We start from the raw sequence: 9,817 nt of genomic DNA, 5'->3' as shown, positions 1-9,817 counted from the left end.
AGTAGAAAGGTCATTGCCAAGGACTAGAGGAAGAAAGTTAATATTTAATAGATACAGAGTTTCAGTTTTAGAAGAAAAATTCTAGAGATCTATTGCATAACAATGTAAATAAACTTAACAATACTGAATTGTATACTTGAAAATGGTTATAATGGATGCTATGTATTTGTCACATTTACAATTATTATGTGGAGCACAGGATGGCATATGGTGAGGTGTGGTTCAGTAATAAACTAAGAGAATTCAAAGAGACCTTTATTCCTCACAGGTCCTACAGGAAACTGGCCTACTCGAAAGACCACACAAGGTGGTTAAGGCAGACTATAGACATACACTGGATGTGAACGGGGCACAGGCCTGAAGTATGGGTTCATAGATAGAGTGCTTAGAGGATTTCCAGCTAAGACCAGACTGGCCAACTCAAACCAAAGGAGCAGGGTTTTCTAAGCCCCATGGGAGGGAATCTTGAACATGGGTCACATAAGAGGTAGACACTTGGAGGCAGGGGAGATCACAAGGATTGTTTGTAAATTTATACCAACAACTTCCATTTCCTTTGACTCAGCCAGCAGCTAACTAGGGCATGCACCTGTAAAAGGGGTGTCAGTTTAAGGTCCCCGAAGTTGGCTTGGCCAAAAAGAATGGATGCCAAGGCAATAATTCCATGGAGTAACTTAACTAAATGCTCAACAATGGTGATTATAATGTTGTGCTTTTTACCAAACACACACATACACACACACACACACACACACACACCCCAAAGCAAAACCCACTTTGAACTTCTAATTAAGCAAAATGAATATCTACAAAGTTTAAAAAATGTCAAACAGAGGTACCTGGCTGGCCCAGCCTGAAAGGCATGTGAAACTTGATCTTGGGGTCGTGAGTTCAAGCCCCACATTGGGTGTAGAGATTACTTAAATAAAATTTGTTTTTAAGGAGCATCTGGCTGGCTCAGTTGGTAGAGCATGTGACTCTTGATCTCAAGGTCGTGAGTTCGAGCCCCATGTTGGGCATGGAGCCTACTTAAAAAAAATTTTTTGTTTTTAAAAAAACCTTGAAAAATAAATAAATGCCAAACATACCTATACCATAAGAATAATTTCTAAATTATATAATTTAAATATTATTTTCTTCCAAGTTTAAATATGAGTATCTAAATCATATCTGTAAACCCCCCGCCAATCGCAAAGCCCAACACGGCGCTTGATATTGTGACACTGAGATCGTGACATGAGCCAAAATCAAGAGTCCAACACTTTACTGACTAAGCTACCCAGGTGTCCCACTAAATCATATATTTAGACCATTTCTATATGAATAACTTTTATAATAAATATCCATCTGCCAAAATACTCTCACTTCAAAGCTAATTTATACAATTTGTTTCCTAACAATATTTTTAAGGTTAATAAAATAGATCCTTTTTAAAACATTAGACTCAGTAAGTAAATAAACATTGCTATTGTTTGATGAGATGGCCAAAAATAGGTAGTAGGTTCATTCTCAGAGCATCTCCCTTATGTTAACTGTATTATTCCAGAAATGCCTAAGTATCTGGAGCAAACAACATGCAAAATAAAATTTACAAACAAAAATCGTGTGTGAAAAGTTTATCTTGTTGTCTAAGGCATTCTGTCCCAATTCCATTTTATGATAAATGGTTCTAACACAGGAAGTACAAGGATAAAGCCTTTCGAGTTTCTGTGAATAGTTTATATATAATATGTTCAAGTATTTGGCTAGTATCTTACCTTTGGCTCATTCTTCTGCTTTCATGGATGGACTTTTATTGTTAATTCATGTTTATTGTTATTTATGTCAACAATTTCCTGAAACACAGTGACTCCATAAAGTGTCTTTCATCTACACAAGGAGTCTTTTTGGTTCAATGGTAGAGAACATTCCTTTATAAAGTGTCCAATATTTTTCTCCTGCTTGTACCAAAGAATAGCTTACCGAGCAAAATATTCCAACACTCTATATGAAAGAATTTCTGCCTATTTAAAGAAATTGCTTCCATCTCTCGTAATATTTTGTGAAAGGACTGTACTATGTATATTTAATCTTGTAGAATAGGAGTACAGATTTTAAAATAAGGATATTTTAAAAATAAAGCCTGAAAAGATGCTGAAATTTAGAAAATTGAAAAAAAAAAACAAAGACAAAGTAATCAAAAGACTGAGATACTATTTTAAAGTATGAACAAACAGATGTATTGAGTCCTATAAGCTATAAACCTTTTCAGGAGAAATTTAAAGACCTATACATTTTCAAACAATGTAAGGTATTTGTGAAAATTAAATATATAATGTTTATGTTCATTACCTTCTTACAACAGGAGAAACATTTGTCAGGTAGCAGACTCAGACTCCAGATGCATACTGAAGTGAATTACTCAGCTACAATTCCAGGGAACAGTTTAGGAAATAGTGTCCAAGTATACCTATCAGAAAAAAAAAGTTGAATTCATTTTAATGGAGATTACTTTCAAGAAAATGACATAACTTATTATGACACACAGAGCTCCAACTAGTTAATGATTTTATGTTTTCCAAATACCAGTGATACTGGTTTCTGGACTTATAGGGCTAGATGTTTTATTCCTTTCTCTAAAACAACTTTACCAATTAGAAGTAAAATTTTACTTCCCTTTGGAACAGTAGAATTAGGGCATGCTTTAACTGAGCTTCATATTGCCTTTGTTCAGATATTGAAGTCTTCCTTTTAACTTTTAAAAAAGGTTTGTTTATTTATTTGAGAGAGAGCGCACGCACAAGCATGGGGTAGAGGGTCTGAGGGAGAGGGAAAGTCTCAAGCTGACTCTGCTGAGTGAGGGGCCCAAAACAGGGCTCGATTCCACAATCCCGAGATCAGGACCTTACCCAAAACCAAGAGTCAATCACTCAACTGGCTGTGACTCCTGGGAGCCCCTGAAGTCTCCCTTTTAAAAGTTGACCAAGAGTATATGCCGTGGGGCGCCTGGGTGGCTCAGTGGGTTAAGCCGCTGCCTTCGGCTCAGGTCATGATCTCAGGGTCCTGGGATTGAGTCCCGCATCGGGCTCTCTGCTCAGCAGGGAGCCTGTTTCCCTCTCTCTCTCTGCCTGCCTCTCCATCTACTTGTGATTTCTCTCTGTCAAATAAATAAATAAAATCTTAAAAAAAAAAAAGAGTATATGCCGTGCAAATCAGGAGCAATACAGAAAATGAATCATCAGTAATACAAAATAGAGTTCTAAAAACTAAAGCAAAAGTTTGGAGACAAATAAAAGAATCTGCACAGGAATCTCTTCATATACTATACATAAGCATTAATCAGTTATATTTAAAATGAATCTCTTTAGCCTTCAGTTTAGAGGACTGGTAGACATGTATAGAGTTTCATATAATAACCACGTAGTTTAACTTCTTAAACCACTCCTCTCTCCAATTCTTATGTAACCTATGTGCAATTTAACCTATCTTCCATTCCCCAAGTTCATTCTAGGGGGAAAATATCCTTTAAGTCCTTTATGACACCAATCATAATAATCTATTGTGTGAAATTCAGTGAATTCTTTCCTAGCTCTACTTGACTGCAGACGTTCTAAATACTTGAGTTAACCTTAGGTATTCATGATTTTTTGGAATGAATTTGCTTATTGTGATCTTTTTGAGAATTCTGTGTCTATGTATGTATAACCATTGTTTCATATATTATTCATTTGTGAGTGCATACAAACATTTGCACTTGACATTCCTGAGATCATATCAAACACATTACTTTTATCATGGAAACCCACTTTATTTTTTGCTTGTTTTTAGTTATTAATCTTCTCCATGCCATAAACCAAAACTCATACATCAACAGAGTACTTTTGATCCCCTTGCAGTATGCTTTTAGTTCCATACCATGACCAATGATAAAAGCTAATATATACTTCCTCTCTCTTTCACTACAGAATTTGTCAACACTAGAATACTTTTTAATTGAACTTTTAATAAATTACAGATTGGCATTCAGTTGTAGAAATAGATCTAGATAATTCTTTACCAGTTTTTCCTCAATAGTAACATCTTGCAAAACTATGGTGCATTATTAGAACCAGGAATTTACACTGATGTAATTCAACAAACTTATTATTCAAATTTCCTATTTTACTTGCAGGTTTATGTTGCCCTTTCATAACTATACCCATGTCCTTCCTACCCCCAACCCCACAATTCCTGACAACTGACAGCTAATCAGTTCTTCATTTCTAAAATTATTTATTTGGGGGGGGTTCCTGGGTGGCTTTCAGTGGGTTAAACATCTGCCTTTGGCTCAGGTCATGATCTCAGGGTCCTGAGATAGAGCCCCACATCAGGTTCTCTACTCCTACTTATACTCTCTGTGTGTCAAATAAATAAATAAAATCTTTTAAAAAATTCTTTATTTTCAAAAATGTTAGATAAGTAAAATTGTAGAGTATCTAAACTGTTGGAATTGGATTTTTACACTCTGCATAATTCCCTTGATATTCATTCATACTGTTACATGTATTAATAGCTCATTCTTTTTATTCTTGAGTAATAACATGGTATGATTTATCATTATTTGTTTACTCATTCACCTGCCAAGGATACTGGATTGTTTCCACCTTTCAGCTACTACAAATAAAGCTGCTATGGAGCATTCATGTACAGGTATTTGTGTGATACGTATCAGATACTGAGGATAAGTGCTCAAGGGTGCAATTACTAGACTCTGTGGTAACTGCATTTTTAGTTTTTAAGAAATGACCAAACTGCTTTCCAGAGAGGTTGTAATATTTTGCATTCCAACCAGCAATGTGTGAGTGGGCTGATTTTTTCACATCATCACCAGCATTAGGTGCTCACACGATTGTTTTTTAATTTTAGTAATTTTAGTTGTTCTTATAGGTGTATAGTGAGATCTCATTATGGCTCTAATTTGTACTTCCCTAATGGATAACATGTTAAAATATATTTCCACGTGCGTATTTGCCATTTATAGATCTCAGTGAAATATCTGTTCAGATTTTTGACTTTTTTTAATTACACTGTCTGATTTTTCATTGTTAAGTTTTAAAAGTTCTTTATATATTCCAGATATGTGGTTTGTAATTATTTTCTCTCAGTCTTTTTATACTCTCAACAGAGTCTTTCTGAGAACAAAACTTTAAAGTTTTGTTGAGGTGGAGTTTATCAAACCATGCTTTTTGTGTGAAGTTTAGAACTCTGCCTATGCACAGATCCTGAACATCTTCTCCTATATTTTTTTTTAATCAAAGATTTTGTATTTTGGGATTTAATATTAAAGTTGATGATCTATTGATTTAATTTGTGTTTTTTTTTTTTTAAAAAAAGATTTATTTATTTATTTGACAGACAGAAATCACAAAGAAACAGAGAGGCAGGCAGAGAGAGAGGAGGAAGCAGGCTCCCCACTGAGCAGAGAGCCCGATGCGATGCGGGGCTCGATCCCAGAACCCTGAGATCATGACCTGAGCTGAAGGCAGAGGCTTAACCCACTGAGCCACCCAGGTGCCCCTAATTTGTGTTTAAATGTAACACCTAGTTAGAGTCTCTCCTTCTCTTTTTTGTAAATTTCCAACTGCCCAAGCATCATTTTTTGAAAAAATAATCTTTCCTCCATTAGATTGGTTTTGCACCTTTGTCAAAAATCAGTTGAGCACATTTGTACAATCATTTGTTAATGTTTATCTCTGTCTTATAATCTGAGCTGTAACAAGATCTGCAGAGTAAACTGAACATGGAACTTTAAGTCCCCAGATGTTAGAGCATTTTGGTAAATATCTTTGGCTTTTTTTTTTTTTACTTACATTAAGTAAGTAGAAAACCATTTGTGTGCAGGTTCATAGTGAGCAGCCTACTGGAGTGTTTACTGGAACAAGAGCCAATAAATTTCAGCTGAAGACAGTGGAATGAGTTCTCTTCATTATTCAATCAAAATATTATTCAATCAAAATGGACCAGATACACAGAAATACATAAATGTTATAAAGAAAACTGTTCTCTACAATTAAGATCAAAACAATAAGTAAAATCCAAACCCCAAATAGTACAGATGTTAGAACTGGAAGAAAAAGTATTTTTGTAAACATACTAAATGAACTAATAGGACAGAAATTTTATAAAGGTTGGGACAGGTAAAGGAAATTATACTTATATAAGGTTATTAAATTTATGAAGTAATTTGTCAAATGACACTTGTAAAGTGGGAATTGAGAAGCGATACAGGAAGGACTAATTAATAGTGAAAAACTGAAGGTTTCCCTTAAGATTAGAAATAAGACAAGCATATCCAAACTCAACATTTCTATTCAGTTTTGTAGCTAAGGTCCTCGTGAGTACAGTAAGACAAAAAGAAAGAGAGAGGGGTGTCTGGGTATCTCAGTTGAATAAGCATCTGACTCTTGGTTTCAGCTCAGGTCATGAGCTCAGGTCATGATCTCATGGATCATGAGATCAATCCCAGGGTCAGGTTCTTCATGCCTGCTTTAAGATTCTCTCCCCTGTCCACCCCCCTCCAGTAAATAAATCTTAAAAAAGAAAAGAAAGAGACAGAATGGGAGGGAGAGAGGAAGGAAAGCAGGGAGGGAGGAAGGTCAATGTATAAAAATCCATTCCATTTCTATATTTTAGCAACAACAAGCTTGAAATTAAATTTAAAATGTTCTTCAAAAAATATGTTCTTCATAATAGCCTCCAAAATTCTAAAATACTTCTAAAAAATTATGAGAAATATGCAGTATCTCTAAACTGGAAAGTACAACACACTGCTGAGAGAAATCTAAGATGTATAAAGATTGAGAAATATACCATGTTCTGTGAGCAGGAGACAATATTCCTAAAATGCTTATTCTCTCTATTTGACCTCTATATTCAATGTATCCCAGGCACAATATCAACAAACATTATTTTGTGGAAATCAATAAGCTGAAACTAAAAATTTTACAAAAATGAAAAAGATCCAAACTTTTTAAAAACTAAGCAGTTGAAGAAGTTACAATATCTGAATATGCTGTTTGAGAAAGTGCAATTACATGTACCACTCAATGGAACACCAGAAGCTATAGAATGAGACATATTTAGAGCCAATTGATTTTTGATAAAAATCAAATATAATTTAATAGAAAAAAGGTAGTCTTTTTTGACACATGGTATTAGAATAGCTGTCATGTAAACAAACATGCAAAACAACAAGAAAAATTAAGTTACTAACTTAAGCCACACAAACACACACAGAAAACCCACATGGATTAGATATAAATGTAAATGCTAAAACTGTAAAATACCTAAATGAGAAAATGAGCATATCTTCACAGCCTTTCAGCTCACAAAGGTTTCTTTGATAGGACACCAAAAGCATTAACAATAAAATAAAAATATTAAAAATTGGCCTTGGGCACCTGGGTGGCTCAGTTGGTTAGGAGTCTGCCTTCAGCTCAGGTCATGATCCCAGGGTCAGGCTCCTTGATCGGCGGGGAGTCTACTTCTCCCTCTGCCTGTCGCTCCCTTTGCTTGTGCTCTCTTTCTCTCTCCGACAGATAAATTTTTTTTTTAATTGGCCTTCATCAAAATTGCTAAAATGGACTTTATTAACCTCAAAAAGTTACTCTTTGAGAAGCATAATTAAGAAAACAAAAGTAGGGGTGCCTGGGTGACTCAGTGGGCTAAGCCGCTGCCTTTGGCTCAGGTCATGATCTCAGGGTCCTGGAATCAAGTCTCTGCTCAGCAGAGAGCCTGCTTCCCTCTCTCTCTCTCTCTGCCTATTTGTGATCTCTCTCTGTCAAATAAAAAAAATTTTTAAAAAAAAAAGAAAAAGAAAACAAAAGTACATGCACAACATGTGAGAAAGCATTTACAATTTATGTAATCTGAAATGATAAATATGCAGATTACAAAAGAAAGGATGTATCGCTGTCATTTCTCACTTGAAATTCACAAGGTAAGTATTTGTCTTTGTTAGGCTCAAGATAAGAAAGCATCTGGGCCCAACATTTCCCCTGCAATGTGTATTCTTATGAAAAATTCCTGAAGAATAATAATGGCCAGAAACTGGAAACAATCCAAATGTGCAGCAACAGTAGAGTGGGTAAACAAACATATTCTTTTTAAAGATTTTATTTATTTTTTTTTTTATGAGAGACCAAGAGGGAGAGGGAGAAGCAGGCTCCCTGCTGAGCAGGGAACCTGATGCGGGACTCATTCCCAGGATGTTGGGATCATGACCTGAACCAAAGGCAGATGTGTAACTGACTGAGCCACCCAGGTGCCCCAAACATCATATTCTTAAAAGAGATTATTACACTGTAATGAAAATAAAAAAACTACAGCTACATATAATAGCATGGGGAGTCTTGCCAACATAGTGTTGATATAAAGATTCCAATTATATGAATTAAGAAAACATACAGAAGTATACTATATGATTTAGACATATATCATTTAGTCCTAAAATTATTTTAAAAGTAAATATATGGTTAACATAAAAGGTAGAATGAAGGCTATGGGGGCTCACGCATGGGGAAAAGACACCTGGGTAATGTTCTATTTCTTAGAGTCACGGTTAAATTATACATTTATGTTTTATATATGCTTTATGTATATTAGCTTGTCTCTAACTATTTTAGAGGGGAAAAAAAAGAGTCTAGGATTTTCCTAGCCAGACGAATTCTACTCTTCTTCTTTAACACTTCCAATACACTCCAGATGTGCATGTTTTTGCTATGATTTGGTCTTCTTATTTTACATTTCTGTCTTCCCCCAAGTATGAGCACTAGTGAAAGGGGCCTGGGTCTCTTGTTTCTCTCCATTGCCAAGAGTTAAATGCAAGAAATATTCACTGAAGTGAGCTAAATCAATACAAGCAAGTGTCTTGTAAGGAGACAGAATGGATGACGTGGTACCTGTGCTGTTTTCTCCTTTTGCAGCTGAGACCAAGGTCCAGAAGTCGTAAGTGCCATGTCAAGTTAGAGTCACATAATAACACAGTCACCTCAGGACAGAATGCCAGGCCTTATAGGCCTGTTTCTCCCTTTCCACTACTTCATGTCACCTAGGAGTGGGGCAATATCTACTTGGGCATTCTCTGATGAATCCAATTTTCAAAACTTTTATGTATGAAAAAGTTGTATGCTCATTGTGACTGAAGGATTTTCTTTCAGTCACTGAAAGTTTGTTCCTTTCAGTGACAAACTGGCAGCTTGAAGTTCCAATTGGCCCTCAAATGGGTTTTAATTATGCTGCTTTTTTTTTTTTTTTTTTTTTTTTTTTTTGCCAGTGGGTGAATTTGGAATGACACTGGATGAACTTGGTGCTCTAGAGGTCCCTGAAGTCACCACCACTGCTTGGTATACTCTTAGCTCAAAGGCACATTTATACTGCCTTTTGCCTGAGCAATTGCAACCTCCTTTACACGTGCCCCCGCCCCGTCCTTGTTAAATGAAGTGAATTCCAGACTATGAATGTGACTTAAAGACCACATAGGTTGTTTATGCTGCTGTCAGATTAAAACCCAAGTCCTTTTCCTCCCTGGCCAGAGATCTTTATGCTACTCTACCTTTAAAACTTTTGCACAAAGAAATCTAAATTGTTAGGTGAGCAGATTAGAATTTTCACCCGTGACAAAACTGCTTTCAGTGTTTCTCGTGTATTTCCTCCTAGTTTACCCACTTTAGTAATTACATGTAAATTGCACTATGATGGGATGATAAATGTTATATAATCATGCTATGGACATGTAATAAATTATAATTGTTATTTTAGATATATCTCATTTGTTTCTTCAGTAAATATTTATTGAATG

The 9,817-nt window shown here is 35.5% G+C and overlaps 1 non-coding gene across 1 annotated transcript; it reads left to right on the top strand.

Moving 5' to 3' along the window:
• Positions 1 to 946: 946 nt before the first annotated feature.
• On the top strand, positions 947 to 1,019 carry TRNAK-CUU. Its single transcript has one exon. It is a non-coding gene; the product is annotated as a tRNA-Lys (tRNA).
• The last annotated feature ends 8,798 nt before the right edge of the window (positions 1,020 to 9,817 follow it).

This window comes from Neovison vison, chromosome X (assembly GCF_020171115.1).
Source record: "Neovison vison isolate M4711 chromosome X, ASM_NN_V1, whole genome shotgun sequence".
Classification (NCBI taxonomy): domain Eukaryota; kingdom Metazoa; phylum Chordata; class Mammalia; order Carnivora; family Mustelidae; genus Neogale; species Neogale vison.
The sequence above is the reverse complement of the archived record's forward strand: the minus strand, read 5'-3'. Positions and strand labels throughout refer to the sequence as shown.